The sequence below is a fragment of the Aplidium turbinatum genome, chromosome 18 (genome assembly GCF_918807975.1).
Source record: "Aplidium turbinatum chromosome 18, kaAplTurb1.1, whole genome shotgun sequence".
Lineage (NCBI taxonomy): Eukaryota > Metazoa > Chordata > Ascidiacea > Aplousobranchia > Polyclinidae > Aplidium > Aplidium turbinatum.
In genome coordinates, this window is record NC_137489.1 from 16790079 (window position 1) to 16802936 (window position 12858).

General features: G+C 38.3%; 1 pseudogene; it reads left to right on the top strand.

Moving 5' to 3' along the window:
• Window positions 1-9571: 9571 nt before the first annotated feature.
• On the top strand, window positions 9572-10455 carry LOC145787217 (uncharacterized; annotated as a pseudogene).
• The last annotated feature ends 2403 nt before the right edge of the window (window positions 10456-12858 follow it).

Consider the following 12858-nt stretch of genomic DNA (forward strand, 5'->3'; position numbering starts at 1 on the left):
TAGTATTGAGTGTCAGTACTAACATATTCAAAATGTTAAGGAATCCAACTTCCGGAAAGTGGTTATTTTCAAGATAGCTTCCAAGATGGCCGCCAAACCATTGAACAAAACAGTAAATTGACCATAACTCAGTCATCATATGACCAAAACATGTAGTTTTGGTGTCTATATCTAGGTTTTTATACCCTGTGAAGTCAATGAGACTATTCTCAGAATTTTTGAATTATCTGATAGCCTATAAATTCAATATGGCAAACCAAGATGGCCGCCAAACCATTAAAATAACATAGTAAATTGACCATAACTAGGTTATCATATGACCAAACGTGTAGTTTTGGTGTCTATATCTAGGTTTTTATACCCTATGAAGTCAATGAGACCATTCTCAGAATTGTTAAATTATCTGATAGCCTATAAATTCAATATGGCAATCCAAGATGGCCGCTAAACCATTAAAATAACATAGTAAATTGACCATAACTAGGTCATCATATGACCAAAACATGTAGTTTTGGTGTCTATATCTAGGTTTTTATACCCTGTGAAGTCAATGAGACTATTCTCAGAATTGTTGAATTATCTGATAGCCTATAAATTCAATATGGCAAACCAAGATGGCCGCCAAACCATTAAAATAACAGTAAATTGACCATAACTAGGTTATCATATGACCAAAACGTGTAGTTTTGGTGTCTATATCTAGGTTTTTATACCTTGTGAAGTCAATGAGACCATTCTCAGAATTGTTAAATTATCTGATAGCCTATAAATTCAATATGGCAATCCAAGATGGCTGCCAAAACAATTAAAAATGTACAATAACAATGTATTGTTTATTAAACAACCCAGTAAATTTCTATCACAGGGATTTCTATATACAGGGTCATCAATATTTAGCGTTACAATCTATTTCATCCATCGAGGTTCTGGCTAAAGAGTCGAGAGTGTCGTATGGGACCATGTCAACTTTACTCCGAAAGGACCTGAAGATGTCTCCATTCAAGCATGTCAAGAAACAACAACTTTCTGCTCAAGTTGTTGATAAACAACTCCAAAGATCCCAGATTCGTCTTTCCTGCATTCAGGATGGCATGCTACCAAATCTCGTTTTCAGTGATGAGAAGAAATTTGATGTTGAACATCACTTTAACACCCAAAACGATCGGGTTTGGTCGAGGGATGGGATGAAGCATCTCGAGTGGTAACAAGGAAACAATGTGCCACCTCAGTGATGGTCTGGGCAGCCGTGACAGAGTCCGGTAAAAGACCCCTCTTTTTCGTTGACCAGGGGGTGAAATTGAACCAGCAAAACTATCGAGATGACATCCTCGTTAGCGCATTGTTGCCCTGGGCCCACAAGCACTTCAAAAAACGTCCCTGGTCTTTTCAGCAGGACTCTACACCATCACATGGGCTAAAAATACTCAGGAGTGGCTTTCCGAGAATGTCCCGCACTTCATTCTCAAAGAGGAATGGCCCCCATCTTCTCCCGATCTGAATCCCCTTGATTTTGGGATCTGGTCATACCTTGAGAGCAAGGTCTCGGCCACTCATCATCAAAGTTTGGAAGCTCTGAAGGTGAAACTGCAGAAGGAGTGGGCCAAAGTCCCTTAGAAAGTAATTCGTGACACATGCAAGGCTTTTCCTAAACGTCTTCAACTAGTTATTGACGCAGATGGAGGACATATTGAATAATATTTTGTGTATTAATTCTCTATTGCTTTTTCCACAATAATACATTTGCCAAAATTCTAAATTTTCTTTCATTTCATAAATATAACCAATTTAAGTTGTAACGATAAATACTGATGACCCTGTATAGCCTATTTGTGTTAACTGAGCAGGCATAAAGAGCTCATACGATGTGGTCATGTAGACTCTTGACATAATCAGCGTAAAGAAAGCAAATGGATCAAGTATTACTAATGCTCATCGCTGTCACTCTCGATGTCATCGTCTGTAATTATGTGATTGCTGTATGGACACATGAACCAGTTTGGCATGGTCCACATCCAGCATGGTATGGTAGCACATATCTCCGGCAACTACAGTGAGGTGAACACGATTCGCAAATGCAGTGATCATTTTCAGTAGGTTGTCCGGGGCAGCTTTCATGTCCGTCATGATTGGAACCATCTGATTATTGTCTACTTTCCATCCCCAGTCTAGAGCATCCATACCATCTTCAGTAACCTACCCATCCTGACCATAATCTGGTAGTAAACTCTGAGGCAGTGGAATTTGGTAAAGGATGATGTAGGTGGCAAAAGTTCAGGGTGAACAAAGGATTTGGCTGTTTTAATTTTCTTGACCAATGTATTGTATCGCTGTGTTTCTAGGTTACTACTGCCATCGTTGCCAAACGTAACGGTCATAGCTTTGTTTCCAAGATGATGTGGTCTGTCTGATTTGGGAGAATAAAGCAATTTGCACATTCTTTGATTATTGGTTGACTTTTCACTAGTTTCTTGAAAGCGTCTTCTTCCCGATACCAAATATCCTTGACGTTGAATCACAACCGGTGAATGCATGAATGAAGAGGAGTTGTGAGCATAATTATGTCTGGTCCGATGATTGCTTTAAGTTTGTTGATGTCGTGTATCTTGGTTGCGTAAGCCTTTTCGGAGCGGAAGTAGAGGTCTTTAATGTCTGGGTCAGTGTCAGCATAGCGTAGTATCAATATTAAAAGGTCCGTGTCTTCACCAATTAAAGTCGTACTATGTCGATGAGGGCTGTCCATCTGCCGTCTTGACGATGTCAACATCTGCATCACCTGGAGCGTTCCTCACATTGCAGCTTCTATTCCTCAGTTGAGCAGAAGTTAATCCTTCCTTGTTGGAAGCTCGAGGCAAGAACTGCTCCTTCTTTCCAATGAACTTGGTGTCTACAGTAAAGTGAACAACCAGGTGGACGTTCATGCCGCGTCTTTGATGGGTATTGTCTTTGATAGACGGACCACCATATCCACCACAGACCACCGTTGCTAAGCGATAATGACGAATGGTAAAATCTGCATACGACTGTGCAATAGACCCATAACTGTCTCCAGTTTCAATGGCACTCGATGCAACAAGAACCCTCCATCAAGGACGTAGTGATCGGTTTTCGAGGCAGATTCTTTCACTACTTCATAATCAGCTGACATCACACTGCTGGCATGTTCTGTGATGGCAGTAGCTATTTGAGGCTTATCTTCTGCAAGAAACAGGGTCTGGGTGTTACGTGGCTGTCACAAGTAATACTCGTCTTCCTCTCAACTGGCCTGAGTTTTTGGGAAATGACAGCAACAAAACTACGTGATATCAACTGGTTCAACAAGCTGTGATAACTTCAGTCGATCCAAACTTGTTTACGATTGTTGTAACATCGTTAGATACAGCTCTTAACAATCAAACATTGGACATGTCTGAGGTTTCCCCATGTGATCACGAAGAGGCAGACACCCGTATGTTTCTCCATGTGAAACATGAAAAATCCGATGCCATAGTCAAAACAGTAGATACTGATGTGGTAGTTATTGCAATTTCGTGTTTTGACAAGTTAGAAATCTGTAAACTATGGGTTGAATTTGGAGTTGGAGAAAAAACTCGCTTCATTCCAATCCATGATATTGTTTCATCTTCACCTCAATCTCCGATGATTTGCGCTTCTTTACCTTTGTTTTATACTATCACAATCTGTGATACTGTTTCGTCTTTGGAAAAAAAGGCTTGGGATTGTTGGAAGCTTAATCTTACCGCAATGTGTGGCTTATTTAACTCTCTGAATTTCTCAAGCTCACCTAGTTCTATAAATGACATACAAAAGTATGTCATAGCTCTTTAGGCAATAGTCCTACTATCACGGATGTAGACGAATGCCGTTATATGATGTTTACCAATGGTTGCACTATTGAAAAGCTGCAACCAACGTCAGCTGCTCTGATGCAACATACACGCAGAGCGATACATCAAGCTGAAATACGGAAATCAAGCCTCGTAAATGTTCAGCAACTACCTTCTCCTTTAGCTTGGGGTTGGAAGCATAATGATGCAAATCAGCTTGTTCCGTTTTGTCAGTCTACTTGTGGCTCTCGATGTTCCTGTAAGAAAAAATCCATAAAATGCACAAGTCTTTGTTCATGCGAGTACGAAAGATGCAATTCGACCACAAAATATCCAATCCTCTCTGATGTTTCATCTTCAATCCACATTGACGTTTCATCTCTCCAATCCACACTGATCATTCAAGAAATGCTTTTGACTTTCTAAACTCTATCTTGTAACTTGAAAAAACTTGTCGTACACGAATTTTTTTAACATCAAATTACGTATGGTAGAAATTTAACATCGAAAACCGCTAGTTTTTTCATCTTGAATTAACAGTGTTAAGACTCTTGACATTGCATCATCTGGGGTCGTGTATTAATTTGATTTGTAGATCATAATTAGGCCTACATATTATTTTAAATTTTAAAGTGGCATGACCAAAAGGGAAATTCACCCCTGGTAGCTGCTCTTCTGGTTATTCCCTTGATGACGTCGTTATTGCGTCATACTGTACTGGAATTATTGTTATTGCTTGCAATTGTAAAATTTTAAGCATTTGCAAAACTTATAATGAGAGTATTTGATCGCCTTTTTCGGAATAAACTTACCTTTGGTTCCTGAATTTGAAGTTGTTTAGTTTTAATAATGTAATGATGACGTCATAAAAGATGTAATAATGACGAAACTACTTTTAGGAATTGTGAAATGGTTTTAGTAACCGGTACTCCAACTAAAACCAACAGCAAACGACCAAAATAGGTTAAAAAAGCCAAAAAATATATGTGATGACGTCACAATGACGTCATCAGTAAAATTATTTTGTGTTTATTTTGTCTCACTTATTTGTATGTGCTTTTTAAGTTAAAATATACAAAAATCAAATATGTAATTGCACAAAAATGACGTAAAAAGAGCTAAAACGTGATTTCTGGGGAAATCCCCGATTTGGGGGTGATCACGTGACCCAAAAAGTTGCGGCACCCACTAAAATCAAAGTTGGGTTGATCAACTGCAAAAATATGCAAAAAAACAACGTGTAACACGTTTAGCCTAAAGATTCCCCTAAGGGCCTGAACTATAGCGGAAGAACGTGACATGTGGAAGCAAATGACAGCCAACCTTCGGATCGGAAACGGCACGTAATGATGATGAAAAAAGAATATAGAAAGCAACTTTTATTAAGTTATTAAAGCTGAGTTATGGCATTGTTTGAATTCAGAACTGATTTAAGCTTTCATTACCTGATGTATCGATATGCTATGTTTGATTAAATATATTATTGCTTACTACTTTATTGTAAATATTTTTTTCCCTATTACTCATTTATTTATTCATCATAAAGGTAAAAGGTGAGTCCCATACTTGATCCAAGCAGCAGGGGATGAGAAGATAAGATTCTCATTATGCTAAGCTCATTACTCTATTATACAATGCTACTAATTATACTAAGCTACACTACTAATACTCATTAAACTAAGCCTTCGGTACTAACGAGAATAGGGTGGCCAGTTCCTTTCTCTCGGCCGCCTTTCCTTCAGCAACTAGGCCCACCCAATTTATTACACCCTGGGTAGAGGTGAGCGGTAATTTTCAACAACTATCTTAAGCCGGGAGTCGAACCAGAATTGTATGATTGGAAAGCGAGCGCCCTATCCGCTGCGCCACCACACCGACATTCATTGTACAAAGTAAAATATCCCAAGTGGGGGCGCCTTGACTTGAAAAAAGCCTCCCACGGTGTAGCTTCCATCATAATAAAAGTAATGTGTAATGTTTTCTGCTGTCGTACAGTGAAATGAATGTGGAGCTATACTGAAATAAGCTTGGAGGATTTATGATTGCCAAGTCTTGCACACCTGGCCAGCAAATTCGGGAGTATGAACGTTAAATCAATGCAAAACAATACTAATTTGCTGGCAGGATATTGCATGTGTGGATATTCTGACTCCAGATCTTCTATGATTGTAATTAGGCAAATACTAAAATGCAAATATGATCAACATTTGCTATAAGGCACAAAGTAAAAACCTTCTTTCCACAGCATGCACTTGTTAGCACTCACACATCAAAGATCTACAGAATCAACTCCTGCTCCACTCTGACTCCGAAGTCTGCGGCTTCAAATCTACTCCTGTTTCAATTATTTCGGAAATATTGACTCCAAATGCCAATCCGATTCCAAACGCAAAACATAAACCACAAACCACATTTTTTATAGCTTTCTACGTATAACACTTACAGTACTATATACCCTTCCTATTCCCCATCATGAAAAGAAAAGCAATTAAAGCATTTTTAAATGAAAAAATCACTGCTTGGAAGAGAAAACCATGGAAGTACACAAAAATAACAACTGCGCTAAATACAACGTACTGTAAATATTTGTATGTTAAAACTATCCACGGAAACAAAAATCAGACTCCGGCTCCTAGTTTTGCCAAGAATTTCAAACTCCGGCTTCACGCCAACTCCGGCCAAAAACCGAGACCCCAGCTCCTAAATACTCCAAAACTCCGGCTCCTGTACACCTTTGAAAAAAATGCATAGAATCTATACGTCTATAAAACTTTCTTAGAAATGACGTCAGCTCACATGCACCAAATCATTATTTGCACGATCAATGCTGTTGTTGAAATATTGCTCAATACGTCATATTATAACGTAGCGAAACACGGAAGTAAACTGTGGCTGGGGAATTCTAGGTTGTTGAAACGACGCAGCGTAATTCCGGTGTTAAAGCCGGAGAGTTTCATATCACGTAAAAAATTATATATTTCATATTTCGGTATTTGACTGTGTGTGGGCCAGTTCATTCATAATTTGAAAGTCTGCCAGACTGATTAATGATGATGGTGGGCCATAAAAAATTCTGTCAAACTGGTGGAAAGAAGTTTTTATGACTGAAAAATGCAGTTTCCGAAACAAAAATTTTAATTGTTTATAATTTTTGTTTTCAAAAACGGCTTGGTTGTGAAACGATGAAAGTCTAGCTGAGTTGCAATTTTATCAGTCTTACAGTAGGCTACTAAGCTTACAGTAGAACTTTGCTAAAGTAACTTCGGGTTTTGTGACAATTGGGTAGTCTATAGGGGCATTTGTTGCCGAGTTCCTTTTTTAAACTAGGCCTACGATAGAATATCGTAAATGGTGACATTTTGCTATTAGTGATAATTTTTGAAAGGTCCTTTTAGGTGTCGTTATAGGCGACGTATACTGTATATGATTGCGGTATATTATTTCCTTTGTTGGTGTTTCATCTATTGCATCACTATGGTTTCATCTTTCATTCAATTTTTATTTGTTTAACAATATTATAGTGAATACTGAATAGCATATTGACCTTTTCAATTTGTTGATTCATATGTAGGCCTAAGTGGAATTTGGAAACATAATAGTTAACAAACGTAACAGAGTTTATTGTAGAATTCAGCTATAGCGACGTTTCTATATCTAAAGTGACCCTTTTTGGAAAGTCCCTTCAGGTATCACTATAGAAGAATTATACTGTAATAAGGTAACGTCGATGTTGCACCTTGGTGTAAGTAAGGGACTAGTCTGTTTTGAACAAATAATGTGTTTTGTCTAGGAGTTTTGTCACAACCTCACCTACTGTGACGTGAGAATGTGCCTTATTAAACTCTTGGTCACATTAAGCCGAACCGCGGATAGATGAAGCATTTTCCAGACAGGATAGTTCTCATGTTTATATCATTTCAACAACTGGCAACTTTTCCAGGTTTCATTCGATCTTGTCGATAGCAGATAGCCGGGTTCTTAACCACTGGGCTAACGGGGCGGTCTGATTGCATCTGATGCATTTCAGGGGCATGATTAAATCATGTTCTTCAGCAAGGAGAATATTTGAACTCGTGCAATATAAATAAAGGCGAGCGCATGTAACCTCCAACAAAAAAAAAAATTCTTGTCTTGTAAAATATGACTTTCCATTTATGTTTAATGTTGTCTAACAGACGGCTTATTGTTATGTTGGTTAAATTTATCGGTTAACTACAATGTCAACCACTTCAAGCTTTTTTTCGATCTTGTCTTTATTATCTCTTCTTTTTGGTGCTATGCTTATGACGTCACACTTCCACTTTGCCAATAGCCAACCTTTCTCTGGAATCACAGGTGAGTTATGTATTTGTTTTATAATCGTTTTTTTCTATTTTGAACTGTACTGGTAATAAAGCTAAGAATTTTTCATCGGGTTAGGGTTGCGTATCAGAGTACTTATGCGTATCAATGCGTATCAGAGTACGAGTTAAAAGATATTGATTATCTGAACTCCTCTTTAGAGATGCTAAATAGCATGAGATGTTCCAATTCCCCTCATTATCAGTTTCTTTACTCCCAGTTACAATTATTGCTTTGTTCTCCGAAAAGATGTCGTTTTGATAGAAATATGTACGTTTTTGCCGCAGAACTTCATAATATTTCACCGGCTGCATATAGAATGCTACGGAATTCTGGCTCAATTGTTTTGCCCAGAGTAGAACTGATTAAAAAACTACTCTCTGGTAGTCTTCAAGATGAAAATTTGAAGCAACTCTTTCAACAACTTCAACCACAACAGCGTCTTGTCAACGTTCTATTCGATGAAGTGAAGCTTACAGAAACACTTAGATACTCAGGTGGCCGCGTAGTTGGTTATGCTCGAAACGTGTCTGGTGAAGAAGAAGTTCTTGCTACTCATGCACTGGTGATTGAAGTTGTATGCCATTTCGGAGGCCCTAAATATATTCTGCGTATTCATCCTGTCACAAAACTGAATTCTGATAAACTTAAGGAAATGATCCTGGAAGCTTTGGTGGCAGTTGGTAACGCTGGAGGTAGGCTACTACGATTTTCTGTGTATGTGACAATTGCAAAACAAATGTTTCTGTTTATAGAAACTTAGGTGGACCTGGCAAAAGTTTTATCAAAGCAACCAACTCTGATGTTTTTCTTGTTTTTGACTATGTCCATTTATTTAAAAACATTAGAAACAACTGGATAACTGAGCACAATTTTGATTGATTGATTGGTTTATTTTGTTGTGCAATATTATAACAGCAAAATCATTAAATGATGCAGCACGCTTAACGAACACAATTGAAAAGTAACAAATGTACACTGCATCTTTGAAGTAAATCACAACGGGAAGCTGCGAAGTGACCATAATGACGGTCTTCGAGTCAAGCAGCCACCCTCAGCCAAGTCGATGATAAACATCTAATAAACATTACACTAAATTATCTACACTTGCAACAAAGAGTCAAGACAGAAACAAACTTGCATCCATAATATGTCAAGAGAAAACGAATGTTGCACGCTGGCGTGATATTGAAGCACTTTACAATGAAGATCGTAAAAACAGCATCCGTTTAACAAAGGTCACATACACAGCTGTGTACCCCAAGCCTTTGCCGAGACAAAGTGTTCCTTTTGTTTGCCAGATTTTCCACGAAAAGACTGTGGCTGCCCTTTCCACGTTGAAGAATAGACTCGATATTAGTGATAGCACTATCATTTTCGTGAAGCTCATCACTGACTGGTTCCACATGATGAATGTTAAGGATCGCTATTCAGCTACATGCTGGATGAGTGTCGTCAGCCGTGGACAAAGGACTGCACTAGTTTCAAGAAGCTTTGCGAAATTTGTGACGTGGTGTCCTCTTGCGCCTGGACAGGTGGTCATGGTCGAATAAAAAAAACTCACAAAAACAACTGCAGATGCATTTGTTCAACATTCAGGCTGCACAGCTATTGCTGACGGAGTATAATTTCGGTTATGTTCTACCTGGTGTGTTTGCTGATGAAGCCCTAGAAAAGTTCTTTGGTCAAGCCAGACAACGTAGTGGCGGTAATTTCTACATTGATACTGTAGACATCAAAGCAGCTGCTGAATCCAAGAACCTTCATGCTCTTTTGAAATATGATTGTACCCCATAAGAGTCTGGTGATGTTGCATGTGATGCTAACATTCATCTTGACGATGATTTTCTGGATATTGCTGACACTCAAGAGCTCATTGCTTCCAATAGCTCTATCAAACACAAGATTGTTTTTCTGGCTGGATATTTAGAACACAAATTTCGATCTTGTTTGTCTGGAGTTGAAAATGAAAATGTCAACGATGATGCAATTGATTCAGCATTCCTCCAGAATTTAAATCGGGGTGGACTGACGATACCCAAACTTTCAACAGTTTATTTTGTTTATTCAGCACATCACATGTTTGAGAAGTGGAACTTTCACTGCTGTCGAACACACGCAAGCCAAATTTTAGCACATACCAATAGCCCAATGGCTAGAAGGTAAAGCAGCTTGCATGACGATGTCCAATATTCTTTTGAAAGCATTTGTTCTGGACAAAAGCGACAAAGAAAAGCGACTTGGTTGTTTAAGAAGGAGAGAAAAATTTACTACTTTAGTAGGCCAATAATATGCTGCCACACTGTTTTTTAAAGAAAATATGGCATTAAATTTCTTATAGCTGACGAATAACTTTATCGAGTGTAGGCTAATCATCTGCTTTGATATAGCCTAGGCTGTCATTGATATACCACGCACCAATTTGCTGTTTTAAATCTTGCAGTTTAATAATTTTTGCCGTTTTAACTAATCACTTTTACTGAATGTTGATTTAAATTCTTGTTCCATTGACTTAAGTAAAAAAACACCTATTTTTTCCAAAATTGTAATATTTTTGCAACAAATATGCTTCAGAAGACCTTTCATGGACATTTTAGAGAAAAATAAGTGTGAAAAATGGAATCCTTGCCCCTCAAAACCCTATAACAGACACCGAAATATGAATAATTTATACCACATTTTGGATACACCCAAGTTTGGATTTAACACCCAAGTTCCAAATACCGAGCATAGCAGATACTAGTCCTTCTACTTAAGGTGTCTGTGGTTCAAGCTTCCAACCTGTTGCTCTGTATTATGTGTAAATGCATACGAATGTTGGTTGCATAGGGGCAATTAATTATACTTGTCCCTACAAATAAGCTCTTTACAAATCAACCATGTCCTCTACAAATAATAAAAATAACAAGTTCTCTACACATAAACCGATGCATAAACCATATTACGCATAATTGATAATAATTATTATTATGAGACGCTCTGGTTTTCGAGCACAAGATATCATTTCTCTGTACTGATCTATGATTACTGATGTTTGTTATTATTGTTTTACAATACCTAATAGTGCATGCGGTTTATTTGTAGAGCACTTATTGAGAAGTTGCACCGTCGTACCCCGGAACACAAGTGGCAAAACCACTGTCTATGTTGGTTGGCCTTTCAAACTGGATTGCAAAGACCTCGTTGAGTCCAGTGGAGTGCCGTTGACATCTCCAGAATCGTTGGTAAAATGAAGTGAAAGGTTTTTGCACTAATTTCTTGTGGATCTTTTAGGCAGTGATTATGATGCTCCTAAGTCACCCAAAAAATCAATTTTTACATTGATTTAACATCTGTAGACGTCAAACTATTGTAAAAAATGTACTAGATTTCAATACCAACTCAGAACATGCCAGAGAAAATGTTAATTAATCGTTACTTTGCGGGGAGATAGCCTACTAGTGAAATAGTGCTGCCTGGGAATGGCATATCAAAGTAAAATGTTTGTTTCTCTCTAAACCAGTTGCTCTCAAATTGGCAGACTTACGCGAACCACTAGTGGTCCGCAAAAGTCTTTCAGGTGGTAGCCTACGCGAACCACTAGTGGTCCGCGAATGTCTTTCAGGTGGTACGCGAGCAACTTACTGAAATTAACACGAGTTAAGATACAAATAATGAAATTTGAGTGAACTTTCAGATTACACAATGTGTATTTTTGTGGGATACTTAGTTTGTTTCGAAAGAGGGGTTTCAAGCGTTTATGATGCAACAATGTTACTCGGCTTTGATGACAATCTAACCGAAATGCAAGAACCGTTTTGTTGCCCCTTGGTATGAACTTAGGTACGCTATTCGCGAAGGTATTCCTCGTATTGACAAATTGGTGAAAAAAAATTACATTTATGTCAACCACTTCCGCTCGGCGGTCGGCTACAGCCGACATTTTTTTCCGTGCCAATTCGTCGGACGTCTGCAACTTTCGACAGATTTTTCTTGGTTTGACAGCCGCAGTCGCTTTTTGCTGTCCTTTGCTAGCAGTTGAGAGGGGAATCACCTAATGGTTCTGTTATCTTCAGGCAATGATTCAGCTGTAATAAATCAACGTTATAGCGGAATTTTGTTTGTGAGAACGTTGCCTGTGATGTGAGCTTTCTGAGCTACTGTTTCAGCAGATTGGTTGCTGTTTCGCATAAGCGACCTGAAGGTATTCCAGTGGTTGCTTAGTTGTAACTGTAAGAGGAGGCAACGTCAATTTTCTTTTGTTGTAAACCGAGGTATTTTTCCACAGGGGCGGGTTTAGTCTGATGGAGGGCCCGGAGCAATTTTAGATCGGGGGCCCCCGTGCAAAAAATTATTAAACCCGCCTACAAAATTCATTTTACAATTTTTCTTTTACTTTGATGTAAAAATTAAATGTCAATCACTGACAATGTTTGCTTCTATACAAGACACTACTTTTTGTATAAGACAGTGCAAAATGCAGAAACGCGAGAAAAAAAGAAAAAAATGCCGTTTACCCCGTCACGATCGCGTCACACGAATACCGATGGGAAGTGGTTGCTACGTTTTTTCCATTTTGCAATTTTTAATTTGTTTTTCAATTCTGTGCTTGGTTAAATTGTTTTGCCTTTCATTGCATATTTTTGCGTTGTTCAGACTTTCTGGATATGGTACGCGAAAACTGTGCAAAACTTCTGAATTTTAAGGGAAAAGA